This window comes from Triturus cristatus, chromosome 4_2, assembly GCF_964204655.1.
Source record: "Triturus cristatus chromosome 4_2, aTriCri1.1, whole genome shotgun sequence".
Lineage (NCBI taxonomy): Eukaryota > Metazoa > Chordata > Amphibia > Caudata > Salamandridae > Triturus > Triturus cristatus.
Genome location: NC_140586.1, coordinates 677183033 through 677195961, shown reverse-complemented (window position 1 = coordinate 677195961; position 12929 = coordinate 677183033). Strand labels below are relative to the sequence as shown.

Here is a 12929-nt window from a genome sequence, read left to right as displayed (position 1 = left end):
TTACTGTGCTGCAGGCCAGTTGAGTTCGGAGTTTTCACACCTTCACACTTCCTCCCTGAGAAGCCTGTGACTGTTTGCCGTTGTTACAACTGAAGTCAAGTGTTAAAGAGATTGTACTTAGCCCAGTTTGCAGAGCCATAGGCGACTGTACCCCTGTACACCAGAGGTAAATGACTGCAGGCCCAGTAGCCCTTGCTTGCCTTGTGGCCACCAAAACAGGGTCTGACACTGACACAAGAAACACAAAAAAGATGAAAACGAGAACTGTCAATCTGAAGAACATCTATTTATTGACAACCGATGTAGAATGTATTGGTATAGGTAGTTTAGGAAAAAACTTTATTGATTATACCAGCAACAAACATTGACAAAGTTTCAGGAAAAAAAAGTTTGTTCAGTAGTCTTTTCTAATATGCCATGATAAACGAGCGAGGAAGGGAAAGGAATGTGCTATTCTAATGGCACAGAGCCCTGCACCATGCTACTAGATGATTTTCCGGAAGCCTAAGGCCCTTGAATTTCACGAGTTTCCACAAGACTCCCACACCTTCCTAGACAGCAGCGTGGTCAATCCTCTGTATCTATAACTACTTCGTAATATATGCATGCATTCTACCCATCATCTAAATATGATGACTAGGCCTGTCCATATCCAGGTGAATCCAGTATCCCAAAGTAATTTGTTTTAAATGGTTCATAGGATATTGAAAAGGGAGGGGCGGAACACATTTCCACAGGTGTTTGCCTCTGAAAACAGACATTTGGACGTGGCTATCGTATGCATGCAGAAACTCTTTTGATGGTTGATGATTAAAGCCAAATGGTGGAACTGTGCTCGTACCAGTCACAAAACACAATGTCTTAATCTGGCTTCACATGCAAGCTCTAAAAGAAGAAGAAACAAATATTTGAGTCAAACGATTACTGCAACAATTGTGAATGTTTTTATTCCATCTGCTAAATGAAGACAGTAATGACTGTTCCATGAATAATGAAAACCCCTGATGATTTGCTATGTATCATTTCACAAAAAAACACATCAAACTTAGATTATCTGCTGTTAATAACAGTGAACACTTCTAGTCCTGGTGTGAAAGTATGTTACCATCGCCACAATACTGCTCGCCTTCCCACTGTTGAACATGGAGTAAGCATGACAGGTGTTGAGGAAAGCATGTCAGACGTTCGGGCATCATAGGTATACTCCAGAACCAGCCCAACAAGCAGAACGTGCTGTTGGGAGAGTGTTTAGGATAGAGTGTATATAAACTCCACCAGCTAGCACACCGGTCTACCTGGAGTATTGAAATATGCGTTATGGTAGAGAAACTGACCATAAAGTAGAGGTGTAATTGCAGAGAGCACGTGAGCAGAATGACAACATAGACAAAAGCAAATTACTTAACTAGAAATGCAGTGAGAATGGGGGAGTACCAACACGGCTACTCTGGACTGCATTCGCACAATCCACATGCGGTGGCCGTTTGCTTTTCACATTAGTGTGTTTGTTACTTTGGTCTGGGAAAAGAGGAGATTTGTGATGTTCCCAAGAAGTGTGGCAGCTGGGAAGGTTCCCGTTTGGCTGGGAAATCTTGATTGGCTGAGGATACTGCAACTCACTCTCTTACGCTCCTCCTTTTTCTTCCCTAGGGCCTCACTAGAGGTGAGGAGGTGCTGTGATGGGCACATATAACAGAAGATTCTGAGCGTCCTCACCTGAGCCAACTGAAATAGATTTTCAAAAGCTCAGGTTGGCTGCTGACAATGGCATCAGCGAAGCAGCCAAGTTTTCCATCTGCCTGTATTTCAACATGCTAGACATTTCATTTCATCTCCGTTTGTGTGTCACTTATCGCCCATAAGTAACACTTTATAGGGAGGAGTTTGCATCAGTTATGCCCAAGTAATAAAATACATTACTATGTTTTGTGCAATCTAATGGTCTTAAAGCATGCAGTGATTTGAAAGATCTTAAGAAAGCTGTCATACATGCGAAGTTAAAACCATATATAGGTGGGACGTTTCCATGTTCCGCATGCGGATTATTCACTCTGACTGGCTCTGGCTTAGTGGCTGCCAAGCAGCACAAATGACAGGACTCAGTGCTATGGAGAAGATTACAATTGCCATGCAAATGATGCAGTAAAACTGAAATTAGGTAATATATTGTGACTTTGTATTGTGCAGGAGACGTTAGTGTTTGCTTTGCCACACATTAGAGACTATAGTATTGTTACCACTTTACCACTGTCACACAATTTCAAGGAATTGAGCTTTGCTTTTGGAAAAATTCAAGTTGCTTGCATCTTAGGCCTGGTGAGAAAAGGGATTTTTTCCTTTTCTTTTTTGATTAAAAAAAAATCTACTTGACTATGGTCCGATTTCAAATCAAGTTGGATTGTGTACCACTTACACTCCGTTTCCATGATTTCATACATTGAACTTTCTTGCATACTAAGTCAACTAAGTATTTGGCCTCAGTCTGGCTCAACATACCAAAGAATTCCCCACATTTAACTAATAACGTTGTCACCAATTTAGTTTCTATTTTTATTTCACATGTTTTACTTAATCTTGCATTCCCTAATGGGGAGTTAGCTATATCCAAGATCAATCAATCAATCAGGGGTTTGTAAAGCGCTAGCTACTTACCGCAAGCGGGTATTAGGGTGCTGAAGGAAGGGGGGGGGGGGTCCGCAGTTCATGGAGGTTCATTGAGTTCCATCAAAGAGCTAGGTCTTGAGAACCTTTAGGTACTTGGGAAGCATTGCCGTCTGTCAGAGGTGTAGAGGGAGGGAGTTCCAAGCCTTGGGCACGAGGAGGGAGAAGGAGCGCCCTCCTGTTCTGCTTTTCTTGATCCTAGGTACTGCTGCGAGGGAGTGCTGCGCCGAGCGGAGAGAGCGCCGGGGAGCATGGAACACAAGGCGGTGGTTCAGGTTGGCGGGTCCGGATTTGTGGTGGGCCTTGTGTGCGTGAGTGAGAAGCTTGAAGGGTCGGTAGGTGCTGGCTGATGTGGCAATGGCACGGTAGGTTGAGGACTAGTCTGGCTGTGGCGTTCTAGAGTTTGTGGGTGAGGCTTTTGCTGACCCTGGAGTAGAGTGCGTTGCCGTAGTCAAGTCTGCTACTGATGAGAGCTTGTGTGACGTTTTTCCTGTTTTCGGGGGGGGGTCCACTTGAAGGTCTTGCGGAGGAGGCGGAGGGTGTGGTAGCAGGAGGAGGTGATGGCTTTGACCTGGCGGTCCATTTTGAGTTTGGAGTCCAGAATTATTCTGAGGTTGCGTGTGTGGTCTGTGGAGGGTCCCCGAGGGCAGGGGTCCACCAGGTGTCGTTCCAGGCATCGGGGTGTGCGCGCATGTAGAGTATCTCTGTTTTGTACGTGTTGAGTTGGCGGCAGCTGTTCTTCATCCATCTGGTGACGGCTTCCATTCCATCTTGAAAGTTGTGTTTGAGGAGGGTGGGTTTGTTGAATAGGGAGAGGATGAGCTGGGTGGTATCTGCGTACGATGTGATGTTGAGTCCATGTGCTCTGACGACGGATGCGAGCGAGCCACATAGATGTTTTTCCCCGTAGCATTACACTTATACAGTGGATAATTCGAATTGAGTACCCTCCGGATTTTTATTACTGGTCATGGTTTAGAGCTCAGAAGTGCAAGTTTCTCACAGTGCCTGCCAGGGAGTCAAAACGGTGTTAAAGTACATGGTCATTTAAACCTATGTAGAGCGCACAGAGCAATGGGCATGTATTTCAGTTCCAATTGTGTTTCTGTGCAACTGTGTGAAGTGGGTATACAGTTGTCAAAATATTGACAAGATGAAAGTAAAGGAAAATGCAGTGTTACAGGTGAGTAGGTGTGTTGTGTTGGGAATGAAGTGAAGGAGATGCAAGTGCATTTCAGGAAACAATGAAAAGAGGATGCTGAAGAGGAAAGAGGAGGTGTGTGATATGCAGATGGAAAAAGATATGTTGTAATTGTACCTAGATAGCGCTTACTACCCCTGCCAAGACAAAGTGCTTTTCAGCGAGTAGCACGCTGCTCCGGAACCCAAAGATGATTAGTGGTGGGTTAGTGTAGGAAAATATGTGTTAATTTGAGTGGTGGACATGTCAGTCTGTTAGTTGGATTGAATAGGATAATGGAGAGATAGAAGAGGGGTGAGTCTAGAAAGTGTTATTTAGGATGTCATAGTTGTAAAAGGAGCCTTGGGAGTAGCACCGTAGCATTGCATAGTGCAGCGGTCATTTTTTGCTTGCTCGCGGTCCTCAACGTCAAGTTGGCGACCGCGAGCAAGCAAAATGACATCCCGGCGAGACTTTATCCTCGTTCGCGATCAGCAACATCAAGTTGGCGATCGCGAGCGTGGAAAATAAACCTCCCGGCGAGATTCTCAACACGGGGAGGTCAGGGTTCTCATTGCGAGTGGTCGCGTATGCTTAAGACCGCTCACGATGAGTAACTACCAGTCCGCGTTGAGAAAGCTGCCGCTCGAGTAAAAATCTACTCAAGCGGCAGAAAACTACAGCTCGCACTGTGCAAGATGGTGTTTTCAATGATTGCACATTGCCGGATGCTTGTCCGCACTGTGCAATCATTGAAAACGGCATCTTGCACAGTGCAAACAGGGTATTACACAGTTCGTGAAGTGCTACGCGTAGCTCGCATAGTGCGAAGTGCACTTTGCGTAGCTACGCGTAGCGCTACTTCGCGAACTACACCCAGGGTTATTTAAAATCTGCCTTCGACCTGATACCGAGGGACAAATTATGGGATATTTTAACAGACATGGGAATACCAGAATACCTGTGCCAGCAGCTAAAACGTCTACATGAGGGTAATTTTGCCTGAATTAGATATGGCAAAATCGGCGAACTCACTGCCCCTTTGCCCGTAGAGAGAGGGGTTCGCCAGGGTTGCGTGCTCGCACCAACACTCTTCTCCCTTTTTATGAATGGCCTAATAGACTCATTGATTGCAGGGAAGAACATCGATGCCCCTAGGCTGGTGCAGCGCAAAGTCCCAGCCCTGATGTTTGCAGATAATACGCTCCTCCTCGCAAGATCCCCATGGGAATCCAGAGGACCCTCGACAACTTCAGTGCCTTCTGCAAGCACCGGGGACTGGAGATTAACCTGCAAAAACAAAGCATATGGCCTTTAATGTAGGCAATTCCACCCGCCCCAATCCTTGCTTGGTTGGTAGACCCCTGGAGAGGGTAACCATCTTTGAGTATTTAGGACTGAAGCTGGCAGAAAGAATGGATTGGGGTGCCCAAATTAACAAAGCAGGGCTGAGATTAACCCAAACAATGGCGGGCATTTTAAAACTATATAGGAGCTGCACTGAAAAATTGGTCTCCCCAGTAGTGGAAATCTATAAAGTCCAGGCTAGGAGCGCTGCTCTTTATGGAGCAGAACTTTGGGGACACTGTGCATCGGGCTCGCTAGTCCGTACAGAGAATTATTCAGAAACCTCATGGGCCTTCCTAGTAGTACCCCCCTAACACCACTCTGCCTGGATCTTGGGGTTAGACCCATGGCAGATGAGGTTGCTCTCAGACCTCTTCTCTATTGGTGCCGTCTTTGGAGCACCCCAGAACTAGCAGCATATAGGGACGAATTGACTGATGTTATGGGCCTGCGAGGTTCAGGGCAGATTCCATGGCTGGTTTACATTAAAAGTATTTGGGTAGGGGTAATCTATGGAGAAATGCAGGAGAAACCTCCCAAACAACCTCTAGAAGGACCCTGGTAGAGAGCTATAGAGCAGAAACCAAAGGAAATGATGGACGGAGTGTTGAACATTGCAAGCACTCACCCCCAGTCAACTGATCTGGGTTTAATCCATCACCGTTCTTTAGCCAACTCTGCCACCCCAGTTCAGACATGGCCATATGCAAATCAGTCTGACCCTGTGCCTCATGGGAACAGTCCAGCCCGAACTGCCAAGCCATGTCTTCCCTGGACCGGAAACAAGCTTCCTAGGACCGGTTTCTGGCATTTCAGCCGTCTTTTCCTTTGGTTTTTGCTTTGTTCGCCATAAGTTGGCAGGGTATGCTCAGACGTGAGTCCCTTGCTCACTTTGCCACTGGATTCAAGCAAGGCTGGCTGAAGACGGCTGAAATGCCAGAAACCGGTCCTAGGAAGCTTGTTTCCGGTCCAGGGAAGACATGGCTTGGCAGTTCGGGCTGGACTGTTCCCATGAGGCACAGGGTCAGACTGATTTGCATATGGCCATGTCTGAACTGGGGTGGCAGAGTGGGCTAAAGAACGGTGATGGATTAAACCCAGATCATTTGACTGGGGGTGAGTGCTTGCAATGTTCAACACTCCGTCCATCATTTCCTTTGGTTTTTGCTTTGTTCGCCATAAGTTGGCAGGGTATGCTCAGACGTGAGTCCCTTGCTCACTTTGCCACTGGATTCAAGCAAGCCTGGCTGAAGACGGCTGAAATGCCAGAAACCGGTCCTAGGAAGCTTGTTTCCGGTCCAGGGAAGACATGGCTTGGCAGTTCGGGCTGGACTGTTCCCATGAGGCACAGGGTCAGACTGATTTGCTTATGGCCATGTCTGAACCGGGGTGGCAGAGTGGGCTAAAGAACGGTGATGGATTAAACCCAGATCATTTGACTGGGGGTGAGTGCTTGCAATGTTCAACACTCCGTCCATCATTTCCTTTGGTTTTTGCAGAGAGCTATAGAGAACATAAGCTCAGGGAGCTCAAAAGGAGGTCCACCATTGGCCGCCTGACGGTGGAATTCCTGACAGTAAAAAACAGATACAGCTTAGAACTGGTGCTGGACGATATCCAGCCACTCCTCGCCAAAAAACTTTACGTACAATTTAGACATGGAGTACTCCCGTTGCGCTCTTTTACTAATAAACGGGAGGGCGCCACTAATGGGGGGTGTCCGGCATGTAACATCACTGAGGAAACGGAACTCCGCGTGCTATTTTTCTGTAAGGGTTACAGGAGGGCTAGGTCGTGCTGGTTACTCCAACTTTGTAGGAACATGGGGTCTAGACACTGTAGCGAAGTATACAGGCTACTGAAATCTGACACACAAATGCATATTGTCTTCTCCATTTCACGGTTCCTATTCACCATGTTGTGCACCCGTAGGGCCATCCTAAAAAAGATGGCCCATTAGAATGGCATTGTAGAAATTCTCTGATTGATCTCCACAATGTACCTCCCTGGACACAATTTGGGCTAATGAGCGAGTGGCTACAAAATAAATTGGATACTGATTCTTTTTATGTCAAATTTTAACCGTGAAAATTTTATGAACCTAATGTATTATATTGGGTGATTTTAATGATGCTTTTATGGCCTTGTGTGCCGAAATAAAGTTTTTATGAAGTGAAGTATCTGTTTTCTTCGTCTAAAGTAGGAGTAAAGTAATACATCTATAGAGATACATAACTACATAGAAAGGATATACATTTTTTTACTGTAGGAATTAAGTAATTAACATATAGACACATATACTAAATAGAAGGGGTATACAGTAACGTAATTTCCACTCTTATCAAAGCCAACCAAGTTTGAAAATATAAGCAGACTGTCACCAAGCTTACAGTTTGTAGACTTTTTCTATTTGCGATGGCAAAAATGCACTGAATTGTGTTTGTAAGTTTACCTTTTGTGACAAACTGTTGCAAAAAGTCACATTCTTTACACAAATGTGTGGAAAGGATGCCTCTTAACTATAATGTGAAGTTGCAAAGTTTTAGATAGTCCTATCTACCATGACTTGCCTATTTTTGATAATACCTACATCATAATCTTTCTGCATGTTGTTTCATTCAGATACAATGATATGCTGAAGGCAGGTCTGATAGCTCAATGCATTCGCTCCAGGAATTTGTGTTTGACTTCATGGTCACAGGTTTAAACTCCGCTGGACTGACTGCCATTCAGTTGCGTGATCATGTCCGCAATGTGTTGACCTGGATTTGTTTCTCTTTCGATTGCTTTGTTGGCCTGTTGCATTGTAATCTGTTTTTATAGAAGAATAAAGTACCCCAAGTACCAGTTCCTACATTTCATGGCATTGCTTAGTCCCCACACAACCACCAGTACCCCCTTTCTGCAGCTCAACTGTGCATTTTTCTTGCAATTACTGCCAGTGCCAGCTTCCTGCTCTGCCCATGTACTGCCAACAAATACCAGTTTGTCACACACTGTTTACCCGTTCCAGCTTCTCACAAGGTTAACCAGTGCCAGCTTCCTCAATAACCATCAATGCCAGTTTCTTACACTGCCTACTAATGTCATTTTCACATACTGACCTTTAAGTGCTGAATCCTCAAACTGCCCACTGGTGCTTACATCTTACAATGTTAAACAGTGTCAACTTTCCACACTGCCCATCAGTGTTAGCAACCTCCTACTGAATTCCAGTACCAGCTTCTTACACTGGTTGCTAGGGTCTTCTGCTCATAGTGGCTATAAGCGCTGGGTGCTTGTACTGCCCATTGTGCCAGCATCTAACACTCCTACTGCCCACTGCTCATGCTGATCCCACTGATAATTTGCTTCTGTGCTCCACATACAAATGTGCGAGGAACGGTCGAATCTATGTGAAATAAAGGCAAAATTGGTCATAGACACCTGCGTGAAATCAGCACAGGTGGAAAGAGTTGCTTGGGGTACGCTTCCCGTTTTAATCTTGGACAGATCCTTAGATTGGGGCCAGACGTGACTTTCACAGAGATGCGATCAGGGAGAGCGAAAGCATCGATTTCACTAAAGTTTATGAAGTGCAGCTTTTCAACCAGCAGTTAACATAGAAACACCTCTGGACGGCGGGGTATGGGATAGGTGGTGAAGCAAGTTGTAGCCGTGATGGAACAACTGGTTCTCGTTTCTGCTGTTCACCACCCCCTTCACAACTCCTCAGTGGACAGAACAAAGAACTGCAGTCTATGAATATGGCCTGCCTGCTCCTGTTGTGCTACCTGCCACACACATACAAACATTAAGCTTAGCACAGCTAGAGGTGGAAGAAAGAGGGGGTGCATGAGGAGAGGGTGGCTGCAAGAGTCTGTCATGCCGCTGACCTAGGGAGGGAGGGAGATGCAAGGCAGTGTAGAGTCACTGGTAATCTCAGGTTTGGACTAGGTAAGCACGAGGGCAGCACAACTGAATTCACCAGCAATGGAAACCGTATTACCTTGTCAGAGCCAAACCCATAATGTGCAAATCACACCAAAGATTAAGGATGTTTAACTCACTGAGACATCATTCCGGCATCTGAGACCACGCAGGTGTGAGGCAACTGGTTACTGTAGCCGGAAGGAAGACAAAGTAGAGCATAATGTCCAGTACGACAGGTAACACTTGCAGGTCTGCGGTCACACCCGAGTACTGTGTGCTGTTCTGCTGGCCATATCCAAGTTCAGAGTACTTGTCTAGTTCTGCAGGCTGTTGCAGTAGTATTGCGGCCTAAAGGCCACGCCGGAGCAGAGTCTGACTGGCCTATAGGTAAATCTTGCAGTGTTTAAAGAGCTGCTCCGAGAGGCCGGTCTGTGGGCCTGTTTTGCAGTCTTGTGGGCCAGGTTTAATGTTAACTCTCCTAATATCACAAATATTGCCTCCAGCAAGGACAAATGCATGCAGACCCCCATACTTTGCAAAACATTTATACAATGTTTTTTATATGTTCAAAACGACCTAATTTGAAAATCTGGGTTACATTTTTAACTACCTGCTAAAGGGGCCACTTTTATTTTGGTGCCCGAGCCTCTTTTCTCTCCAAGTCGAACACTTTGCCTAAGATTTGAGTACTGTGTCCAGTTCAGCAAGATGCACATTGTATTTAGCGCTGCAGGCCACTCCGGAGAATACTTAGGGCCAGTCTGGAGTATTGCATCCAGTCCTGAGGGCCAAAGCTGTGCCCAGTTGCTTGAGCATGTGTCTCCTCCCAAGTATTATGTCTAGTTCTGCAACTCGCACTCAAGTATAACGTCCATTTCTGTTGGCCACACCGGAGTACTGAGCCAGATCTGTAGGCCACGCCCACATTATTGTGTACAGTTCTGCAGGGCACCTTGTGAGTATTGTATCCTGTTCTAACATTCTACAGAATGTTGCCTAACTGTAAATGAACATCTACAATATGGTGACGATCATTGTGTCCAGTACTGCAGGCAGCATTGGGAGTAGGGCAGGGCTTTAAGTGGGCTGAACACATTTGGGGGGTCTCTTATAGGGGCGTCACTGATGTAATTAAGGGAGTGGCTTAAAACACTTCAGCTAAAAATCTGCACTTAGTATAGTGTGCTGCCAGACTGGTATTTTAATGCTTCTGTCCATTCATCCAGATATACAACACAAGAAGCAACATTACACCAAAAACAAGCCAGGACTATTGGCTTTGTCAATGGTTGTAAATTGCATAAAATAAATGAACAACAATTATGACTTCGTTGTATATCATTTTGAAAATGTTTCAGTTCTTGTGCTCAAGGTTGTGGCGTAAGGCTGGAGCCGTCGACTTTCAAGCTGAGAAAGTAGTTTTGAGCTTGCGGTTGGCTCAACATCCTGTGATTCAACAAATTAATGTTTTTATGTAATGTAGCTGGTGCTCATGTAAAGCGTTGCATGTTTGTGCAGTATAAAACTAAAACACGAGATTCTTTGAAGTTACATCAAAGGCAGTGACGGATGGTACTATTAGAAAGTTTTTTATCACCCCAAGTGTAAAAATGGCCAGATAGGGACCTGTCTAGTTACCTGCTTTTAACAACTGCAGCTGCTGAGCACCGATAGGACCCAGCCACTTAAAGCCCTGGAGTAGGGAGTCCTGCAGTAATATCCTGAAGTATGGCATACATCTAGCATATGGCGGACAGTTATGGGCGACACATTAAAGCACTGTGTGCAGTTCTGCAGACCCTATTGGGAGTATGGTGTCCTGCTCTAACATTCTATAGAGTATGGCTCCCAATTGCAAGTAAACATCTTGATTAGAATATTGGGCCAGTCATGGGTTCCACATCTGGAAATCTGTACATTGTTCCGCAGAGCAGTATTTTGTCATTTTTTAACATTCTGGAGTATGGTGTCCTAACTTTAAGTGCTCATCTGGCATATGACGGTAAGTCGCGGCTGCCAGATTTAGATCATTGTGTCCTGCAGGCTGCATCAGGAGTATGATGGCCTGTTCTAATTCTGAAGCACGGAGACCAGCTTTAATTACACATTTGAAATATGGTGGCCATTTGTAGGGAGCAGAGACAGTATTTCGTGCACTTATGGAACAATATTTGGACTTGTGTGGTCATGCCTTGAACTCACATCTGGAGCACTTTGCTCCGTTCTGCGGACCGCGTCTTTGGGAGCAGCCAAGCAGATTAGACTCAGTCTGGAACAGGGCTGTTGAGACGGGCATTTTGTTTAAGCAGCACACCAGGGAAACAATGAGGTTGGGACATGATAAAAGAGGGACATTTATATGTCTTGAGGGCATGCATGCATTCAGATGCCAGCATGTTCCAGGATCCTTTGGCGCACGTGGCTAACACATACACCTTGCCGACATGCACGTGAGGGGTATTCAGAGCAGAAAATAAAAACACAAAACAGGCTGGTACAAATATATTAAATGCAGGTACGTCCGTTCCCGTTCCGCTGAAAACAGTGCTAGAAAAAAATAAAACTGAATAGAGAGAGGTGGACAAACATAATTCGCCAGGGATGTAAGCATCAAAGAAAAGTTCACGTCAACCCGGTAGCAGCACAGGGGGTTAGATTAATTAAAGGCTGTCCAACTCTCACCTTCCGCCTGGGCTGAAAGGATTTCATTTATTTCTACATTGACAGTAGAAGCATAACTGACAGTGGAAGGAAACGGTATGCAAAAATTTCTTCATTCTTAGGTTAAACGGGAAACTAAATTCCCGGGCAGTGTGGAGCGGCCCTTCAGTTCCCCTCCCCTGCTGCGGGCACATAGGAATCATGCGGCCTACCCTGCAGCCTCTTCCCCGTCCTTTCCCAGCCTCCCCTACCCGCATCCTGTCTGGCTTACCTCGCTGGTACTTCCGGAGCATGCCGCGCTCGGGGAGGGCGAGCCCTGCGGCATCACCAGTGCCATGGTGAGCTGAGCGCTGGCCATGGAATTACCTTTCAGAGGCTGGGGGCCAGACAGGGCCGCTTGGGGGCCTCCATCTGCAGAAGCTCACACCGGCGCGTGCTGCGGCTTCCTCACTCCCCTACCTGAGGGTTTGTGAGTTAATTCTCTACTTTCTGCCATCCCCCCCTCCTGCTTGGAGGTTGCCCGCTGACCTAACAACTCACCTTCCACGATACTTTAGATGTGCGCCTTGGGACAGGACACAATACACAATGTTGTCAGAGGGAGGTGCGGGGCTTAGGAGTCAGGCTGGGTGCTCGGCTTGCTGACTTGAGTAGCTTCTCGGCACTGGCAGGCACCGAATCAGTGTCACTGTCCACCAAAAGCCTCTCAGGCACCTTAGCGAGGACACATGGCTGGAAGTGCTTCACCAGGAGAGTGCTGCCCGAGAAGGTATGGGCGGGGGCAAGCCAACATACACGGCCGTCATTGGTAGACTTTCAGCTCTATGAGATTGACGGCCTTGTGATCCAAACAGCACAGCAGGGAAGGGTGTGGCTGGACTCTGTGCTGCCTGTTTCTACACGTGTTTTTCAATGTGTTCCTGTCCACAATCCCTCCTCTTCCTGAGCAGCCCCGTTCAGTGTCCGAGTGAGCTCTGCAACTTGCATTGAACTCCACTGTGATTGGCTGTCAGTGTCATGTGCTTTTCAGTATGTGTTATACACATAATTCACCATATCCAATTCATTCACATCCTTATCCAGTGCATTCAATATTCTATACAACACAATGTGATTCATATCCGTTTTCAGTGGTGTCCCTATTCATATCGAGAACAGTGTTATTTGC

At 46.2% G+C, this 12929-nt stretch overlaps 1 long non-coding RNA gene across 1 annotated transcript; it reads right to left on the bottom strand.

Moving 5' to 3' along the window:
* Positions 1-265: 265 nt before the first annotated feature.
* LOC146834888 (uncharacterized) lies at positions 266-12467 on the bottom strand. The gene is made up of 2 exons (XR_014960349.1): positions 12302-12467; positions 266-885 (listed from the first exon to the last, which is right to left on the bottom strand). It is a non-coding gene; the product is annotated as an uncharacterized LOC146834888 (long non-coding RNA).
* Positions 12468-12929: the final 462 nt, after the last annotated feature.